General features: G+C 37.2%; 1 protein-coding gene and 1 pseudogene across 4 annotated transcripts in view; one reads left to right on the forward strand and one right to left on the reverse strand.

Moving 5' to 3' along the window:
• Window positions 1-20,643, forward strand: part of SPIDR (scaffold protein involved in DNA repair) — a 603,350-nt gene that overhangs the window by 144,157 nt on the left and 438,550 nt on the right. The gene's annotated exons all lie outside the window — the stretch shown is intronic.
• Window positions 584-1,348, reverse strand: LOC123394092 (annotated as a pseudogene).

Here is a 20,643-nt window from a genome sequence, read left to right on the forward strand (position 1 = left end):
CCTCCCATAACACCAACATCATCTGCCATTTCTTTTCTTGGAAAAGAATCTCTCCTTCTCACCATCTTTTGGGAATCTACCATAGATTTTTGCTTGGTGGTTCCCGTGAGGTTTAGTATAACAACCTTTATTTATAACTGTATTTTAAGTTGATAAGTTGAACACATTCTGAACTCATTTTTACTCCCCTCACCCCATGTTTTATGGTTTTGACATCACATTTTACATACTTTTAGCTTGTGTATCCCTTAACTAATTATTGTAGTTATACTTATTTTTACTAGTTTTTCAACTTTTATGGTAGCTTTATAAGTGACTAATCTGCCATTTGTACTGTGTTTACCTTTATAATGAGATTCGTACTTTCATATATATTTTTTAAATATTTATCAAAATAGTTTTCTTTTAAAATGCCCCCACTGCTGCATCCCCACTGGCTGGCTCTCCAACATCTCCCTCCCCAGCCTGGACAGAGCTGGAGGGATCCTGAGTTGTTCAGGTGTCCCTTTGAGTCTTTCCTACCCAGGACATCTTGGAAAACAGGGAGGAGAGTGCCCTGAGGTCCATAGTGGGTTCTTCCTGTCTATTCCAGGTTTAGGATATAGTTGATGCTTTGCACCAGGCCAATGATGTCCGACTGCCAAATACCGAAGCCAGTCTAGCAGTTGCCTCTATATGAGTGAGGCCTCTCCCAGGGATTGCTGAGCATTCTCTTGAGGTTCATCTTCTGTTTGCAGTAGGGACACATCTGTTTCCTTCCTGCAGTGCACCAGCCGAGGATGCAGAACTCATGGAATACGTGATGGCAAGACAGCTTATATATGCTGTGTATATTCTTGATGATGCCCTCTTCACTGACATCCACAAAGATCTGCTGCCCAAACATGGCACACACACTGTCTGAGAGATGTTTGGTAGGCATGCCTGACATTGTAGAACCCCATGGTAGATGCCATGTAGTCTGCACACATTTCTACAAAGTCTTGTTCAAGAACAACATAGCAGAGGCCATAGAAGGCAAGAGAAATAACAAAGTCTTTGGCATCTTCTGGTTTGATCTTAATAACAGAGACCAGAAAGGGTTAACATGACAGCCATGTAGCCAACAATGCCAGTGGCATAGCTTATTTTATAGATAAGCAAGAACTATTTACTTATAAACCAACCTTGGGGTTTCTGTACTATTGCTGAAGATGGCAGTGGTAGAAGTGGAGGTTGGAGAAGGTACTGTTAGAGAATGGGAGCTGGATGAGGTTGATATGTCAGACCTCTCCCGAGAGGAGCAGTGGAGGGTTGAGCACACGTGCATGCATACCAAGCGCCATAGCCATGAAGCCACCAAGACCATGTCATGCACATTGAAATGGTCCTCATTCTTATGGCTACTTGGGTGATGGCTCAGCTGTTCTTGGTGCAGGGGAAACAGAGGGAATACCACTCCTACGATATGGTGACCCTGTTTCGGGTATGGGTTTTTCCCCTTTATTTCACAGGGAAGCTGCACTGGTGGAGGTTCCTAGTGATCTGGATCTTGTTCTCTGCTGACACAGCTTTTATCACTGTCTGATCTGTCTGAAAACCACTAATACAGATAATTCCAAGTTTGGTTTCCTATGTTTTCTTATTATGAATTTGCAATTTTTATTTTCAGCCTACAAAAGTCCCTTTAACATTTCTTGTAATGCTGTTTTAGATGAACTTGTAGGTTTTCTTTGTCCAGAAAACTCTATTTTTCCTTCAATTCTGAATGATGATTTTGCTGGGTGTATTTTGGATGAAAGTTTTACTTCCTTTCAGCACTTTGAATACATTGTGCCACTCCTTTCTGCCTGAAAAGCTTCTGCTGAAAATCTTCTGTAGCCTTTTTTTTTTGTTTTTAATACTTGTTATAGTTTTTAATTGCTGCTTTTGAGATTCTCTCCTTGTCTTTAACTTTTGACATTTTAATTAGGAAGTGTCTTCCTGTGAGTCTCCGGGTTCATCTTAATTGGAACTTTCTGGAATAGGATGTCTGTTTCCTTCTCTGCCTTAGGGAAATTTCCAGCCATTTCATTCATTTCCTCAGATAAATTTTCTACCCCTTTCTCTCTCCATCTTCTGTAACAGACATAGTATGGATATTAAGTCTGTTTGATGTTTCCAGTTAGTCCCTTAGGCTACCTTTGGTTTTTTGTGTGTGGTTTTTTTTTTTTGTTTTTTGTTTTCCATTCTTTTTTTTTTTTTGCTGCTCTGATTGTGTGATCTCCAGTGCCCTGTTTTGAGTTCATTGATAATTCTGCTTCATCCAGTCTGCTTTTGAACCCCTTTAGTGTATTTTTTTGGTTCAATTATTGCTTTCTTCAGCTCTATGACTTCCATTTAGTGCTTTCTTATATTTTCTCTTTTTTTTAAACTATTCTTCTGAATTTGGAAAGCATCTTTATGATCATTACTTTGAATTTTTCGTCAGGTAAATTATGTATATCTCTGTTTCATTCAGGGTTTTTTTTTGGTGGGGGAGTTTTATTTTTTTTTTAATTTGGAACACATTCCTGTTTCTTCATTTTGCTTGACTCTTTGTGTTTGTTTCTATGTATTAAATGAAGCTGTCACCTCTCCCAGTCTTGGAGGAATGTTTCTTATAGGAAATGAACCTTGACATTCAAACTCTCCCTAGTTCTTGGTTGTCTCTTGGTCCTTTATGATTTTCCAAGCAGCCTAATTTATTTTTAATAGCTCTAGTCATTGAGGGTGTGCCCAAGGGGCATGTATCAGTGTCCCAGAGGGGAATATCTTAGCTAACACCTAAACCCAGCAGATTGGAAGCCAGATCTTTAGACAGCAGCTTTTAAAATGCACACATACACACACACACACACACATATACACACACACTTTTGTGGGACCATAAGCTTAAGGCTTGCTGGCTACCAAAGCAGATCTGAAGTTGTGCTCTGACCAGCAGTTTCAAAAATCAGTACTCCAGACTAGTGTATAAGCTGCTTTCTGGGACATACTGACAAACTATAATGAGGGAGAGGAAGGGCACAATGATGGCGTCCCTCTACCTTTGTTCTGTGTGAGTACCTTCATAGCCTCTAAGATGTGTGCCGAACCTGAAGCCTATTCATCAGTCTGAAGCACCAGGAGAAACAAATGAATCTCTTTCAAAAGAGAGATGGGGTGGGGGGTTGGGACAGGGCAGAGGAGGGGGAAGAATGTGTTTTAGTCTGTTGTTTGTTCAGTGCCCTGGGGGTGGCACCCTACCAAGAACTGTCCCTCCAATTGTTAAAGTCCTTTGGAAGCCAGGAATACAGGTCCCCCTGGCCAGAGCCAGAGCCTGACCAGAGCCAAGTCCCCTGTGTGGCAACCACAAACACCAGGATACAAGATGTAGAAAGTGGGATACTAAGTACATGCAGGAACTCCCTTCCAAGAGACTGGTGCTCTGGATTGCAGCTGAGGATGAACATGAACATAGCACCCAACTTCTGAGAGCTCTGGTCAGCTTTACAATTGGCCCTTCGATGTATGTTTAATTAGCAGCCTGTTACTGAGGCTGTAGCTATGATGCTGTGCTTGTAGGCCTCTTTCACAGATGGAGTGAGCTTCTGGGTCTTTTGCCTCTTGCTGTGCCCTGAGAGTGGTAGCTGTTTAAGAACTCTTTCACCATTGGTGACAGTCTTAAGAGATCTGTGAGCATAAGCCCCGCTGGCCACTAGAGCCACGTGATGTAGACATGGTCCCTGGTAGCAGCTGTAAAAATCAAGGTGCCAGACAAGGGTATAAAGCTTCTTTCTGAGAGATATTAGTACGCTAGAGCAAGGCAGAATGCAAAGATTATACCCAATGGCCTCTGTTTTCCTGAAAGTATGTCTGTAGGCACCTAGATGTGTGCTAGACCAGAAATTACCGCTCAAGGCAAATTTCTTGGACAAGCAAATAGGCCACTTTCTCAGAAAGATTAGGGGTGTGTTTCACTCCGCTATGTGTGCAGAGCTCTGGGTGTGGTATTCTGCCAAGAACTGTGTCCAATTGTAGAGTACTTTGGAATCCAAGAAAACCGGCTTCCTTGGCCACCAGAGCCAGGCTATCAGGCTGTAATTGCAAAAACTGGGGCACCAGATATGTGTAAAATCTCTCCTTCGAGAGAGTAGTGCTGCGGAATATGGCCGAGTGAGCACGCAAAGATGGTACCTACCCTTTAAGGAAAAAAAAAATGGTGCCTGCTGATTAGCAACACAGTGGGAGAGCACAAAAGTGATTTGTACCGGTTGGAGGATAAAGATGATATCCACCATGAACAAAAAAGTCTAATGTTTAAAAAACGAATAAACAACAACAACAACAACAAAATGGTCAGGGGGTACCTAATAGCTTTAGTAAGTTAGAGGGAGAACTTAATGGCACCCAGCAGCACCTCCTTCCCCTGAGAGTATCCGAACAGGCTGGGGCCTCTCAGTTGACACTCTAAGATTAGCACATGTATTTCTTTGATGTAGAGTCTGGGTGCTTTTCAAACAGCTCTTTCTGGGCTGGGCTATAGGATGAGTGAGTTTGAGCATGACTGCTTTTTAAGAGATGTTTCTCAGTTTGGTATAGCTCTATGGGTCTTGTGGATTTAAGGCCAATTGGCTTTCAAAGCCACATGTTTTGAGTATAATCTCTTAGGTGCAGATCTGAAAAGGTGGGGTACCTGAGGTGGGATACGAACCTTTGGCTCTACAAGGAGAGGCTCTTGGTTTGTTAGTTCCCTTCCATTTGAGGTTTACTGCACCTCAGGTTTATGGCAGGACTGTGTCACTGGCTCTCCCACTCACCTTGATGTGGATAAGTCGGTATCTTCGCAGGCCTTTTCTCTTTAGGTAGAAATTGACATGCTGATTAAGAAATTCATATGGAAATATGAAGGACCTAGGTTTTATAGAGCAGTGTTGAAGAATTACTTCACTAACTTATACTACCTGTTTTACTCTAATGCTACAGCAATCAAGATTGTGATAGTAGATAAAGATATACAGGTAGATGGAACAAAATAAGAGTTGAGAAATTATTATTTTTTAATGTTATTTTTTAAAAGATTTTATTTATTTATTTAACAGAGAGAGAGATAACAAGTAGGCAGAGAGGCAGGCAGAGAGAGTGGGGGAAGTAGGCTCCCTGCTGAGCAGAGAGCCTGATGTGGGGCTCGATCCCAGGACCCTGAGACCATGACCTGAGCCAAGGGCAGAGGCTTAACTCACTGAGCCACCCAGGCGCCCTGAGAAATTATTTTTGACAAAGAAAACAATCCAGTGGGGGAAACAAAGGTTTGTAAACAAACAGTGCTGGAATGATTAGATACTCATATAGATAAAAAATCACCTTGACTCTATCTCACATACACAAAACTCAAGATGGATCATAGATCTAAAGGTAAAAGTGGATCATGGATCAAAAGGTAAAAGCTAGAAAGTTTCTAGAAGAAAATGTAGAAAATAGGCTAAGCTTTCTTTGGTAGGCTACAAAAAGCAACAAATATTAAAATTACTGTAAATACTGTAAATTAAAATTAATCACAATAAAAAATTACCTCCATTAAGGGAGAAAATAACAGCAAAACATTTATCTGTCAAGGACTTGTATCCAGATTTTATAGAGAACCCCTAAAACGAGAAAAGGACATTTTGATTAGTTGGAGAAATATTATAAGAGATATTTCATACATAATGCTGTATGCGTAGTCTGTGAGCATATTGGACTTTAATGTGTGAATTTGGGGGGAACATTTCAGCCTATAATCGTATTATAAGGAAAAATTTTTAAATTATTATTTTTTGTTTTATTTAAATTTTAATTAACATACTTTGTAATATTAGTTTTAGATATATGATATAATGATTCAGCATTTATATATAACACCCGGTGCTCATCACATCAAGTGCACTTCATACTTCCCATCACCAATTTAACCCGTCACCCCAGCCATCTCCTTTCAGTTTGTTCTCTGAATTAAGAGTCTGTTTCTTGGATTCCCTCTCTCTCTCTTTTTCCCATTGCTTGTTTGTTTTGTTTCTTAAATTCTGCATATAGGTGAAATATAATTGTCTTTCTCTGACTTATTTCACTTAGCATAATTCCCTGTAGTTCCATCCACATTGTTGCAAATGGCGAGATTTCTTTTTTTTATTTTTTATTTTCTTGGTGGCTGAGTAGTGTTCCACTGTATATATATATATTTGTACCACATCTTCATATCCATTCATCTGTTAATGGTCGTCTGTGTTTTTTTCCATAGTATGGCTGTTGTGGATATTGCTGCTATAAACATGGGGTGCAGGTGTCCTTTTGGATCACCACATTTGTATCTTTGGGGTAGATACCCAGTAGTGCAATTGCTGGGTTGGAGGGTAGCTTTTTGAGGAACCTCCGTACTGTTTTCCAGAGTGGCTGCACCAGTTTGCATTCCCAACAGTGCAAAAAGGTTCTTTTCTGCATCCTTGCCAACACCTGTTGTTTCTTGTATTGTTGATTTTAGCCATTCTGACAGGTGTAAAGTGATATCTCACAGTTATGATAAACAGAGATCTGATTTTTCTTAAGAATATGAGTTTTCTGATAGAATATTTCATTGAAAATGTACAGTAGTTGATTGATGTCACTTGGAGAGTTTGGGAGAGAACCAGCATTGGATGCTGATTTGGAGAGCAGTTAGAGGTACTATATTAAAATTAAAGCAACACAAGGAAATTTCATTTTCTCTTCACTCTGAATCCACATTTCTGGGGCAAGAAGAAAAAAATAGTATTGGATAGTTGTAAAAATTCTTAGAGAATATGAAGAAATGAGCCCATAAGAGAAACTGGAAGGAGAAATTGGAATGGAATGACAAAGATTTGTTTCTCATGAATTTATTTCAGTAGTTTATTTTTCCTTTTTCAAATATAAGCAATTTTAAAAACACTATAATGAAAATGTTTTTCAGATTATAAATATTTTGGGAAGGATTTACCTAAAACAGGCTGCTGATAAACTTTTTGAGTTCCAAAGCCAAAAAGACATCTTCTGTAGAGCTCCAGAAAGAAAAATCTTCCCCTATTTTTCTTCCCTGGATGCTGTCATAACAGTTGTGACAGAGGCGTGTGGGATTTGTGCTCTTTCTGAAAGAACGGAAGACTCTGCCAGTCCGGGTTCCCTGATATGCTGAAGTGGAAACAGTGTCTCCTCTTTTCTGTTTTTCCTTAGATACCTGTGAGACATCTAGGTTGTTGAACTTTCCATGGCTCTCAGCTATTTCAGAGGTTATCCAAGAAGAAAAAAGACTTCTTGTAGAACTAAAATTGATAATAAAATGATGGTTATACAACTTTACTATCTCTCTTCTTCTGACCATTTCTGTATTGTTATACAAGAGAATCAAGGCTATACCCATTCAATTTCTTTTATACATAAAGTACAAGTGTTTCCTTTCCATTTGATTGAATGTACCCTTTTCCATTGGTACAGCATTTAAATACAAATTTTAGAATTGGTTCTAGGTTCACCAACTTAGGTGACTGTTTTATCCTAAGAAGTGTCACACTATGGATTTAATTTTCCTAAAAATTCTAGCTTTTGCAGTATTGCCGTCTGGCAGGGCTAGAAAGGGTTGTCTGTTATGGCAGTTTAAAAGAGGAGATCGCAGGGCTCTGATGCTGTGATTGTAGTTTTAAACTAGCCCTTCAACAGGGAGCTGGAGAAACTGATCACTGAGGAGAGAGTAGGCAGGAACTGACAAGAAGTTAGAGTCAAAGAATTCAGGGTAGAATGAGTAGAGGCAATTACTGTTGAGATAAAGGAAGGCTTATTAGCACTAAAACCTTCTGACTTTGAAATTATTATTTTACTTTTTGAAGTCCTTTTCAAGAAAACCTATGTGTGCCCCTTTATTTAGAAAGCCCTCTCATGTCTCATACAAGGCACTTAATCTCTGTAAATGGTGAAAACCATTATTTTGTTTTCTTCCACTTTTAGTTGTTAGCACTCCAGTTGCTACTGATTTTCTTTAAAAAATAACTAAAATAATACACTGGGGTAAAAGGGAGAATTATATTTTTTGTCTCAAGTAAAAATATGTTAATTGCTTAATATGCCAAAATGATAAATAAATATACAAAATATATTAGAAAAGTACTTTAATTATTAAAGTTGTTTATCTCCCTAAGAAGATGGCACAGGGCACTCGCCATAAGTAGCAGTCAGTTATGGAAGAATAATTATCCATTTCTTTTTTCTTATTTTATTGGACCATATGTTTTAACATATAGTTAAACAGATACACTTTAATTGCTGTGATTCTTGTCTCATTTATTGGGGTGTCTGCCCACTTGATTGTTCAAAGACTCTTTAGTATCTATTATCCTTGCCACATACACTTCTAAGCTACATGCAGTTGGTTATCAGATCTATATATTTATTTTGTTTATTTATGTATCTTTAAGATTTATATTTATTTATTTGAGAGAGAGTGAGCGCACAAGTAGGCAGAGCAGCAGGCAGAGTAAAAGGGAGATGCAGACTCCTCATTGAGCAGAGATCCCAATGCAGGGCGCTATCTCAGGACTCTGGGATTGTGACCTGAGCAAAGGGCAGATGCTTAACTGACTGAGCCACCCAGGTGCCCCAAATCTCTCAATTTACTAAAAAAAAATTTTTATTGAGGTAAAATTCACATAATATAAAATTAACTTCCTAAAGTAATTTCAGTGCTTAGTACATTGTAACATGTGCAGCCAACACTTCTGCTTCATTTCAGAAGTTTTCATCACCCAGAAAGGAAACACCATACCATTAAGCATCCACTCCATTAAACATCCATTCCAAAATCCATCCCTCCAACATACCTCAGCTATACCAGTATTCTCTCTGTCTCAGTGAATTTACCTGTTCTGAATATTTTATATAAATGGAATCATATAATTTGTTACCTTTTGTGTTTGATTTCTTGCTTAGAATAATGTTTGAGGTTCATCCACATGGAAGCATATATCAGTACTTCATTCCTTTTATGGCTGAATAATATTTTGTTGTATGTTTTTACCAGAATTATTTATCAGTTCATCTGTTGATGGATATTTGGGTTTTTCCACTCATTGTCTATTGTGAATTGTGCTACTAAGAATATTGGTGTACAGGGGCATCTGGGTGGCTCAGTGGGTTAAGCCTCTGTCTTCAGCTCAGGTCATGTTCTTGGGGTCCTGGGATCGAGCCTCACAAGGGGCTCTCTGCTCAGCGGGGAGCCTGCTTCCTCCTCCCCCCACCCCCACCGCCTGCCTCTCTGCCTACTTGTGATCTGTGTCTGTCATATAAATAAATAAAATTTGTTAAAAAAAAAAAGAACATTGGTGTACAAATACCAGTTTGAGTACCTGTTTTAAATTCTCTTCATCTATACCAAGGAGTGGGATTACTGGTTCATACAGCAATTCTATATTTAACTCACTGAGAAACCACTCACCTGTTTTGCATAGTGATTGCATTATTCTAGATTCTCACCAGCAATTTCTCTACTTCCTCACCATCATTTATTTTTCTTTAAAAAGTAACCTCTATTGTAACAATCCTAATGGGAATAAGGTAGCATATTATTGTGGTTTGGGTATTTATTTCCCTAATGACTGATTATGATGACCATGTTTTCCTTTTCTCCTTGTCATATGTATATCTTCTTTGAAGAAATGGCTGTTTAAGTCCTTTATTGATTATTTTTTTTAATTGGGTGGTTTTTTTCTTACTGAGTTGTGAGAGTTTGGATTTTTTTTTTTAAATATATTCTAGTGGGTAGACCCTTGTCAAATATATAATTGGCAAATATTTTCTTCCATTCAGTAATTTGTCTTAGCACTTTCTTTTTTAAAATACCTAATATTACCAGAAGCCTTGTGGGTTTTGTTTATTTGTTTAAAAAGATTGTGACTCCTGTCTACTTTTTATTTGATAAATTTGACATGTTACACTTCGTAAATTTAAGGTATACAGCATATTACTTTGATACATTTATATATTATAATTTGATTGCCATTTGAAGAAGTATTTATCATATTGCACCATTGTAGTACAGTACTATTTTTTATATTCATTATATTGTATATCACATCTATATAGCTTATTTTACTAATGTTTAACTTTCTACCCTTAAACAGTGTAAATCCTGTGATAACCACTATTTTATCCTCCATTGTTTTTCCAAGTTTGATTTTTTACAGATACCACGTTGTGAGATCATATAGTATTTGTCTCTGTCAACTTATCCACCTAGCATAAAGTACTCATTATGTCATGTATGTAGCATAGTGTCCATCCATTTTGTCACAAATGGTAGGAGATTCCCCATTCTCATGACTGAGTAGTATTCCAGTGTGTGTGTGTGTGTGTGTATATATATATATATATATATATATATATATATATATATGCCACATTTTTTTTTTTAATTCTTTCACCCATTGATGGCTATTTGGGTTGTTTCCCCATCTTGACTATTATGAATAATGTGTGATAAACATGGGTGTGCATATATCTCAACAAAATCCCATTTATATTTTCTTACAGTATATATCTAGAAGTGGAATTGCTGGATTGTATGGTAGATGTAGTTTTAATTTTTTGAAAAACTTCCATATTGTATTCTGCACTCATTGGACTTATTTAGATTCCTACTAACAGTGTATAAGTGTTCCTTTTCCATAACAGCCTCCCTAGTACTTGTCCCTTCACAAGCATGAGGTGATATCTTATTGTAGATTTTATTTGCATTTCCCTAATGCTTAGTGATGTTAAACATTTATTCATGTGCCTGGTGGTCATTTTGATGCCCCTTTTGGAAAAATGTTTAATTTTTTTGCCCATGTTTTAATTGGATTGTTTGTGTCTTTCTTATTAAATTGTTATGTATTTTATATATTAATTTCTTATCCAATATATAGTTTGCAAATATTTTCTCTCATTCTTTAGGCTCCCATCTCATTTTTTTTTACTTATTTCTTTTACTGTGAAGAAGCTTTGATTTTGGTGTAGTCTCATTTGTTGATTTTTATTTTTGTTGTTTGTGCTTTTGGCATCATCCAAAAATGATGGCCAAGATAAGTATTGATGAACATCTCCCGTATGTTTTCTTGTAGGACTTTTGTGGAATCACGTTTTACAAGTCTTAAGTCTTGAATTTTTGTTTATGCTATGAGATAAGGAGGTCCAGTTTCATTGCGCTGCCTGTAGTTATCCAGTTTTCCAGGCACCATTTGTTACAGAGGCACCATTTGTTCATCACTAGGTGTTCTTGTCTCTGTTTGATTATTGGTTGATTGTATATGCCAGGACTTAATTCTGGACTCTGTATTCAGTTGTGAATAGAATTGAACTATCCTTGTATCCCAGGGATAAATCCTGTTGGTCATGGTGTATGATCCTTTTAATTTGTTCTTATATTTGGTTTGCTAATACATTTTGATAATTTTTTTCATGTATATTCATCAGGGATATTATCTGTAGTTAATATTGTGATGTCTATCTCGTATTGGTATCAAGGTAATACTGGCTTTGTAAAGTGAGTTCAGAAGTGTTTCCTCTTCCTCCATATTTTGGAAGAGTTTGAGGAGAATTGGTGTTAATTCTTCTTTAAATATTCAGTAGAATTCATTAGTAAAGCTGTCTGGCCCTGGAATTTCCTGTGTTAGAATTTTTTGATAACTGAATCAGTCTCATGACTTGTTACTGCTCTGTTCAGATTTTTATATTTCTTTCTAATTCATTCTTGGTACACTCTTGTGTGTTTCTAGAAATGTACCCATTTCTAGGTTATGTAATTTGTTGGGATGTAATTATAGCAGTCTCTTATAATTATATATTGCTGTAATACTAATTTTAATATCTCCTCTTCCATTTCTAATTTTATTTATTTGAGTCTTTTTTCTTAGTGTAGTTAAAGGTTTGTCAGGTTATTGTTTTTGTTTTTGTTTTTTATCTTTTCAACAAACCAGGTTCAAGTTTCATGGATTCATCCTTTCTGTTGTTTTTCTGGTCCCTATTTTATTTATTTCTGCTCTAATTTTTATTGTTTCCTTCTCCTAACTTTGGGCTTAATTAGTTGCTCTTTTTTTTAGTTCCTTAAGATATATAGTTAGATTGTTTGAGATCTCATCTTTTAACATATGGTTTTATTGCTATAAACTTTCCTTGCAGAACTGCTTTTGCTTATTCCCCCCAATTTGATACATTATATTTTTGTTTTCATTTGTTTCAAGATAATGTTTTATTTCCTTTTTGAGTTCTTTAAATCATGGGTTGTTTAGAAATGTGCTGTTTAGTTTCCATATATTTGGAGATAAACTCCCTTTCTTCATATAGATTTCTAATTTTGTGCCATGTGGTCAGAGGAGATAGCTTGTATGATTTCAGTGTTCTTAAATTTGGTAATACTAGTTTTGTGGCTTATTATATGATGTATCCTGGAGAATGCTCCATGGGCACTTGAGAAGAATGTGTGTTCTGCTGTGTGGAATTTTCCATATGTGTCTGTTAAGTCCATTTATTCTAAAATATGGTTCAATTCCTATGTGTCCTTGATTTTCTGTCTGGACAACATATTCACTGCGAATAGTGGGGAATTGAAGTCCCCTACTTACTGTATTGTCTGTTTCTCCCTTAAAGTCGTATTAGTATTTCCTTAATGTGTTTTGGTGCTCAGATATTGGGAGTATACACACACACACACACACACAATAATATAATATATATAACATAATAATGTAATAATATAATATAATTATTATATATAGTATACATGATTAAATTATATAAAAATATATATTATAAGCTATATTATATATCATGTATTAGTATATAATATTTAATGATTATATGTAATACATTATATATTAGATACAGTTCTTATATCTTCTGTTTATATCATTTAAATTCAATTAATTAACATATTGTATATTATTAGTTTCAGAGGTAGAGTTTCATGGTTCATCAGTTGCACCCAGTGCTCTTTACATCCAGTGCCCTCCTTAATGCTCATCACCCAGTTACCCCAATGCCTTACCTCCTCTTCCCCTCCAGTAACCCTCAGTTTGTTTCCTATAGTCGAGTTTCTTACCGTTTGTTTCTGTCTCTGATTTCATCTTATTTTGTTTTTCCCTTCCTTCCCCTATGATCCTGTTTTTCTTAAATTCTCCATATGAGTGAAATCATATGATAATTGTCTTTCTTTGACTGACTTATTGTGCTTAGCATAATACCCTGTAGTTCCATCCACGCCATTGCAAATGACAAGATTTCATTTTTTGATGGCTGAGTAATATTCCAGTGTGTGTGTGTGTGTGTGTGTGTGTGTGTGTGTATCGCAACTTATTTATCCATTCATCTGTTGATGGACATCTGGGTTCTTTCCATTGTTTGGATATTATGGACGTTGCTGATATAAACATGAAGTTGCAGGTGCCCCTTTGTTTCACTACATTTGTATCTTTGGGGTAAGTACCCAGTGATGCAATTGCTGGGTCATAGGGTAGCTGTATTTTCAACTTTTTGAGGAACCTCCATACTGTTTTCCAGAGTGACTGTACCTGTTTACATTCCCACCAGCAGTGTAGGAGGGTTCCAGCATACTTGTCAACATCTGTTGTTTCCTTATTTGTTAATTTTAGCCTTCTGACTGGTATAACGTGATATCTCATTGTGGTTTTGATTTGTCTTTCCCTGAGGGCAAAGGGAAAGTAAGGACCCAGGTACCCTTGGGTCCTTACTCTTTTCTTACTTTTAGGTCTGGCTGGGCTTATCAATTTTATTAATTCTTTCAAAGTAGTATCTCCTAGTTTTGTTGATCTGTTTTACTGTTTTTTTGATATCTGTATCATTGATTTCTGCTCTAGTCTTTAGTATTTCTCTTCTACTGCTTGGTTTAAGCTTTATTTGCTGGGTATTTTTGTTGTTGTTGTTTGTTTGTTTTGCTTTTATTTTTTAAGCACCTTCATGTGTAAGGTTTGTATCTGAGACTTTTCTTATTTCTTGAGAGAGGCTGCTGTGTATATCCAGTGTTGTGTTTTGGATACTTTTTCCCACTTCTCCTTAACAGTGTTCCTTCTTGCTTGTAATTGGGAGTATTTGGACCTCTAAGTAGGTGCGTTTTGACTTGTTTTTACAAGTTGAACCTGTAAAGGAAAGAAGGAAATTAAAGAAGATAAAAATAAAAAGGAAAAACCCTCATCGAAGACAAGAGAATAGGAAACAGAACAAACATGCAAATAATAAAGCATAAGCCTGATTCTAAAATATGGAAGGAAGGAAAAAAGAAAAGGGAAAGAAAAGAGAGAAAAAATCAGAATTCTGATCCAGAAAATAAGAAAAGGAAATGAATGAAAAAAATGCACAGAAAATTATAAGCCTATTAAAAAAAAAGAAAAAAGTAGAAATATACACACATACACGCATATACAAAATAAAGGCTAAAGATTAAAAAATAAGAAATGGAAAAATAAAAAATATTTAAAAATTCAAGAAAACTAAGAAAAGGGGGGAAAAAAAGCCTGGTTCTATTTCTACTAATAGCTGATATTTTGGAGCTTTCTTTGATCAGTAGACTGTGGATATGGGGGCTTTTTGGTCTTCTGTGGGAGAGTCCTGCTGCACTGACTCCCGTCTATTTGCCCTTTGAAAGATGCTTCTGCCAGTCCTAGGTGGGCAGTATTTAGTGTAGGGGACTCCAGACTCCACTGGAGCCACTGTTTCTCTCTGAAGTCCCAATTGTGCTGGTGGGCGGGAGAAATGAGAGGTGGTAGAAGAGGTAGAATGTTGGTCACCCTGCCTTCTTGTCCTTGGGGGACGGAACTCCTGGCTGCCACTGTTCAGGAGGCCCTCTTAAGAAAGCAAACATCTCCTGTGTCCTGGGCTTTCATCAGTTCCCTGCCCTAAACTGTCTGCCTGGATCCCTGACTTACCCAGAGCTACAGATCCCCTGTATTTTATCTCTGGCTGGTGGCTGTGATTCAGTATTCCAAGTTTTAAAGGGCCTGCTAAGGTATGTCTTCACTCCTCTCCCCTAGAGAAGAGGCTCAGGGTGTGCCCAGCACCGTCCTGTCCAGAAATGTGCAGAGCTTAAAGTTTATTGTAATGCTCTGGAAAAGCTGGAACCAGGTTTTTGGCTATTTGCACTCAGCTAAGTCCCCTACTCCCTTATGTCCCAGGAAAGCTGTCACAGAGACTTGACTCTATTGTGGTAGACAATATAAAGGGGGCAGCCAGGTTATCTGCAATGTACTCTAGTCTCTGCTCTCCTTGCTCAAAGAGTACACCGGAGTTTAAGCCCGTTGTAGCTCACAGGTTAAGGGGTTTTCTGCCCTTTGCCCCATCTCTGACCCTGCTGTTGATCACTGATCAGTGGCTCTGTGGCTGGCCTTTTGTCCTTGGAGAGGCAATAGAAGCTCTTACAAATGCCCTCCAGGAACAATCTCTCACTGTGAGACCTAGAAGGATCTCCTTCTGTGGCTTATTATGCAGTTGCAACCTTCTCTGCCCTCTCCCACTTTCTCCCTCTTTCTGACTTTGCTCAGCAAAACTGGTTCACTTCCCTTCCTAGCCTCATGGCTTTCCTCTCCCCTAGTTTAGGGCTCCGAACCTCCCTTCTAATGCTTCTCTGTCTTCAGCTGTGCAGATTGTTTCCTTATCCACTGGTTGCCTTCCTAGTTGTTCAAAATTTAGCTGAATGTTGATCTAGTTGTATCTGAAGGATGAAGCAAATTCAGGGTCCCTCCTACTAAACTGCTATCTAAACTTCGCCCCTTCACTTACAGTCTACATGTGTGTTTAGGTCTGAAATGAGTTGCTTGTAGGCAGCATATAGATGAGTCTTGTTTCTTTATCTATATCATCACTCCATGTCTTTTGATTGGAGGGTTTAGTCCATTCAAAGTCAAAGTAATTATTGATAGGTATGTGTTTATTGCCATTTTGTTACTTGTTTTATGGTGGTTTTTATAGTGTTTGTTTTGTGTTTTCTTCTGTCACAATTAGTTGGCTTTCTTTAGTGATATATTTGGATTCCTTTCTTTTTATATTTTGCATATATCTTGTTTTTGATTTGTGGTTACAATTTGGTTTGTGTATAACATCTTCTGCATATAGCAGTTTATATTAAGTGGATAGTTGGTTAAGTTTGAACCCATTCTTTACTCTTCTTGCCCACATTGTGTCATACTTTATATCCTTTTATTTTGTGAGTGCTTTAATAGATTTTTACAGATGTTTTTACTGCTTTTGTGCTTCCTACTTTACTTACTCCTGCTTGTGGTCTTTCCTTTCCACTCAAGGCATCCTCTTTAATATTTTTTTTGTAGGGGTGGCTTAGTGGTCATGAATTCCTTTAATTTTTGTTTGGGAAACTTTATCTTTCCATCTATTCTGAATTATAGCCTTGATAGATAGAGTATTCTTGGGTGCAGATTTTTTTTCTGTTCAGGATTTTGAATTTATAATTCCACTTTTGGGAAATTTTCAGCTATTATTTCTTCAAATTTCTGTCCCCTTTTCCTTCTCTTCTGCAATCACTATAACGCAAATGTTATTGGGCTTGATAGTGTTGCTGAGTCTATTCTTATTTTGAGTAATTTTTTTTTTCCTCTCACATGCTTAGCTTGATTACTTTCCATTATTCTCTATTCCAGGTCGTTGATAAATTCTTCTGCCTTCTCTAGTCTACTGTTTATTGCATCTAGTATATTTTCAATTTCATTTACAGTTCTTGTTGCATTCTTCATCTCTGATTCTTTTTTATCTCATTGTTAAAGGTCTCACTGACGTGCTCCACTCTTTTCTGAAGTCCAGGGAGAATCTTTATGATCTTTACTTTAAATTCTCTTCAGGCATATTACCTATGTCTGTTAGGAAAGATAGCTACATCTCCTATACTGGAAAGTGGTCCTGTAGTGCCCTTCCATGTTGTGTCCTTTGTTTACCACAGCTTGGCACTTCAGGTAAGTTTCACGTGTGATGCTTGTGCCTTGCTGTTGTGGCTGATCTGTTTTTTTCTTTCAGTCCAGTTGCCTGCAAAAGCTCTCTTTGCCTATTGTGGGCAGTATTTGTTCCCTGTTGTGTTAGTGAGCCAGTTTGGGGATGCTTTGGGTTTGAGTTGAGTCAGAGTAGACATTTCCCAGAGTTGCAGTACCACCAAACTGCAGAGTGCTTTCCCTCTGTTGTCCCCTGAGAAAGTTTCATTGGTATGTAGAACCTGCACTCAGACCAGTTGTGTGCCTCCAGCCCACTGCTGGAGGCTTGGACTGATTGGTATGTGTTTATCTTTCCTTCTCTCTGAGGCAGGAGTCACTTTGGAATGTTGATGGCCACTGTAGCCGGTGTTTGCAGACTGCAGTCCGAGGGCAGCACTCTGTATGGGCTCTGGCCAAGTGCATATTGAGGAGGGTTGAACAAAGGAAGCACAGCGCCTGTGGGGGGTGGTTATTGGTGGAAGTAGTTGGGGTTGGTTTGGGTTGGTTTGGGTGACAGTACTAGGAAGCTTTGTGCACTGCTGTTCCTTTGTGGGAGCAGCCCTGCCATGCCCAGAATGTGGCAGGCTGTCAGAGGGGTGGATTAATAGAAGACTTTGTGGTGGGAGGCGAACAGCACATAGGGCAGCAGTGCTAAGTTATGTAGTTAAGTCCTGTAGGTGGCCATCTTTTTTACACTGCTGGGTTGGGGAGGGAAATGGCACTTGCCAGTTCCTTTGTTGCAGGAGGAATTACCCAGCAATTTCAGGCCCTTTTGGGTTGGGTTCTGAGATGACCATAGTAAGTAACTCTTAGTCACATATGCCTGAGTCACCTTTCCAGCTGCTGCCTCTATGCTGTGTCTCTATAGGCTGTTTGTGGTGCTGTCTTTTTAAGGGCAGCAAATCAGTTTCTCCTTGCCCTCCCAGTTCTCCCAGAGCCAAGTCAGCTAATCTTTTAATCTTCCAGGTTTTAAATCCTGTTGGTTGTAAGAACTCATGAAATTTGGCACCTCTGATTTTCAAATCCAAATGGTATGGGGACTTCTCTTCCCTTTGTGGGCACTCTGACATGAGGGTCTTTTTCTTTTTCCTTTCCACATCCTACAAGTCCCTTTAGCTTCCCACAGTGTCTCTGCCCTTCTTACCCTCTTCAGTGTAACCTTTTCTCTATATTTAGTTGAGAGTCTATTCTGTCAGTCTTTGGGTCATTTTCTGGGTTCTTTACAGGGGAATGAGTAGTCCCTAGTTGTATTTGTGGACCAGGGTTAGCCTAGGGCCCTCCTACTCTTCTGTCTTCCCTGGAATCCCATATACCATTTTCCCCCCACTCAGTTTTTTTTTTTTTTTCCTTCTGATTTCTTTTGCATGAAAGTGATGTTTTCCTTTTGTAACATATAATTCCTTTAATGATTTTTTTCTCTAAATATTTTTAGATTCTCAAAGATTGCTGTTTACCATATACTTTTTAGTATAGCTGTATATATTCCTCAGATATATAATAATTTTATTCCAGTGAGTTAGAAATATGTCTCATATATAGCTCTATTCCCTCTCACCCATCTTTGTGCTATTATTATTATATGTATTATATCTGTATATGTTACAAACACATTAATACACTGGTACAATTATAAATTAATATAGCTTTATGTCTTTTATAGAAGTGGAGAGAAGAAAGGAGGGCAAGTATGTATTTATAAAGTGGTATATGATCTTTTTCATTTCTTGTTCTCTTCACTGGCTTCTGTGGAATCACGTTATCATCTGGTAAACATTTCCTTGGTTCAGTACAGCTTTGTTTGCACCTACTTCCTTTACATTATTGACAGATACATTACATTTTTATATGTTATAGGCCCAGCAGTATAATTATATACATTCTGTCTGGTGCAGTTGGTTTTCAAATCAGCTAAGAGAAAGAATACACATTATATTTTTTAAAAATTGGGTAATTTCATTGACAGTATTTTTTTTCGTGTGGATTTGTGTGGATTCTGAGGTCACTTGCTTTCAGGCTTAATGTCTTCTATTAATATATTTTGTAAGGTAGGTCTGCTACCATTGATAATTTTTGTTTATCTGATAATATTTTATTTCACTTTCATTTTTGATAGATAACTGTATATGGAAATCTTGGTTGACAGTTTTTGGTTTTTTGTTTGTTTGTTTTTAAATTTAGGACTTTTAGTGTCACCATTCTTCTAGTCTCCATTGTTTCTTATGAAAAATCAGATGTTAATTTTATGAGTGTTTGCTTGCATATGATTGTGATTATTCTTATATTGCATTTAGGATTTTTTTTTCTTTCTCTTTCAGCATTTTTAGTATGATGTATCTTGATGTGGATCCCTTTGTATTTATTCTGTTAGAGTTTCTGGATCTTCCTTACATACCAGATTACTAAATCTGGTAAATTTATAACCATTTCTTCTTGGAGTGTACCCCACCCTCCTTTAAAGATAACTCCTTTATCTCCTTTCTCTCTCTGTACTCCCATTACAGGTATGTTAATACACTTAAAAGTGTTCTATATATATCTTTACATTTAAAATGTTGAAATAGAATTCAAATGACAGTTTTCCCTTTTAAAATGTGCAATTCAGAGATGTTTAGTTATATTTATAAAGTAAGGTTGTACAACTGTCACTACTTTCTAATTCTAGAACATTTTTATCAGCTAAGAAAGAAACCCCATACTCATTATACCCTTTCCTTTTTCCTGGAACTCTCTAATCTATATTTAGTCTCTGTAGATTTGTCTACTCTAAACTTTTCATGTACATGGAGTTATAAAATATGTGGTCTTTCGTGTCTGGATTCATTAACTAAGCATAATTTAAAGGGTTATCCTTGTTATAGCAGGTATTAGTACTTAACTGTTCTTGTGGCTAAGTAAATACATTGTTGTATAGATATACCACTTCTTAAAATTTTTTTTCTATTTCTCTGTTGATCCACATTTGGATTTTTTCTACTTTTTGACTGTTAGGAATACTGATTCTTGTAATTCAGGTACCAGATTTTCTATGAGCATCCATTTTATGTTCTATTATGTATATACATAGAACTGGAATTTCTTGTTCAAATGGTTACTGCATATTTAACATTTTGAGGAACCTTCAGACTGTTTTCTATAGTGGCTGGACAATGTTACTTTCCAACTCAAAATTTATGAGTGTTCTGATTTCTCCACATCCTTGATAAAGCAGCCATTGCCCATTTTCCAAGGTTTTCTTTTTTGTTTTTTGTTTTCTAACAGTCTTCTTAGGGACATCTAGATTGCTCAGTTAGTTAAGCATCTGCCTTCAGCCCAGATCATGATCCCAAGGTCCTGGGATTGAGTCCTGTATCGGGGATCCTGCTTCTTCCTCTCCCTCTGCCCCTCTCACCTTCTTGTGCTCTCTCTCGCTGTCTCTTTCTCTCAAATAAATATATAAAATCTTTTAAAAAATAAATCATCAGCCTTCATTGTGAGTATGTGGTATCTTATTCAGTTTTGATTTTCACTTCTCTAATGACTAATGATATTTAGCTTATTGCTTTACATGGACTTATTGAGCACTTGTATGTCTTTGGAGAAATGTCTGTTCAGATATTTTACCCACTTTTCACTTGGCTTATTTGGCTTTATTGTTGAATTGTACAAGTTCTGAATATATTGTGCTTAT

Source organism: Mustela putorius, unplaced genomic scaffold (genome assembly GCF_011764305.1).
Source record: "Mustela putorius furo isolate JIRA1106 unplaced genomic scaffold, ASM1176430v1.1 tig00000056_pilon_pilon_pilon, whole genome shotgun sequence".
NCBI classification, from domain to species: Eukaryota; Metazoa; Chordata; class Mammalia; order Carnivora; family Mustelidae; genus Mustela; species Mustela putorius.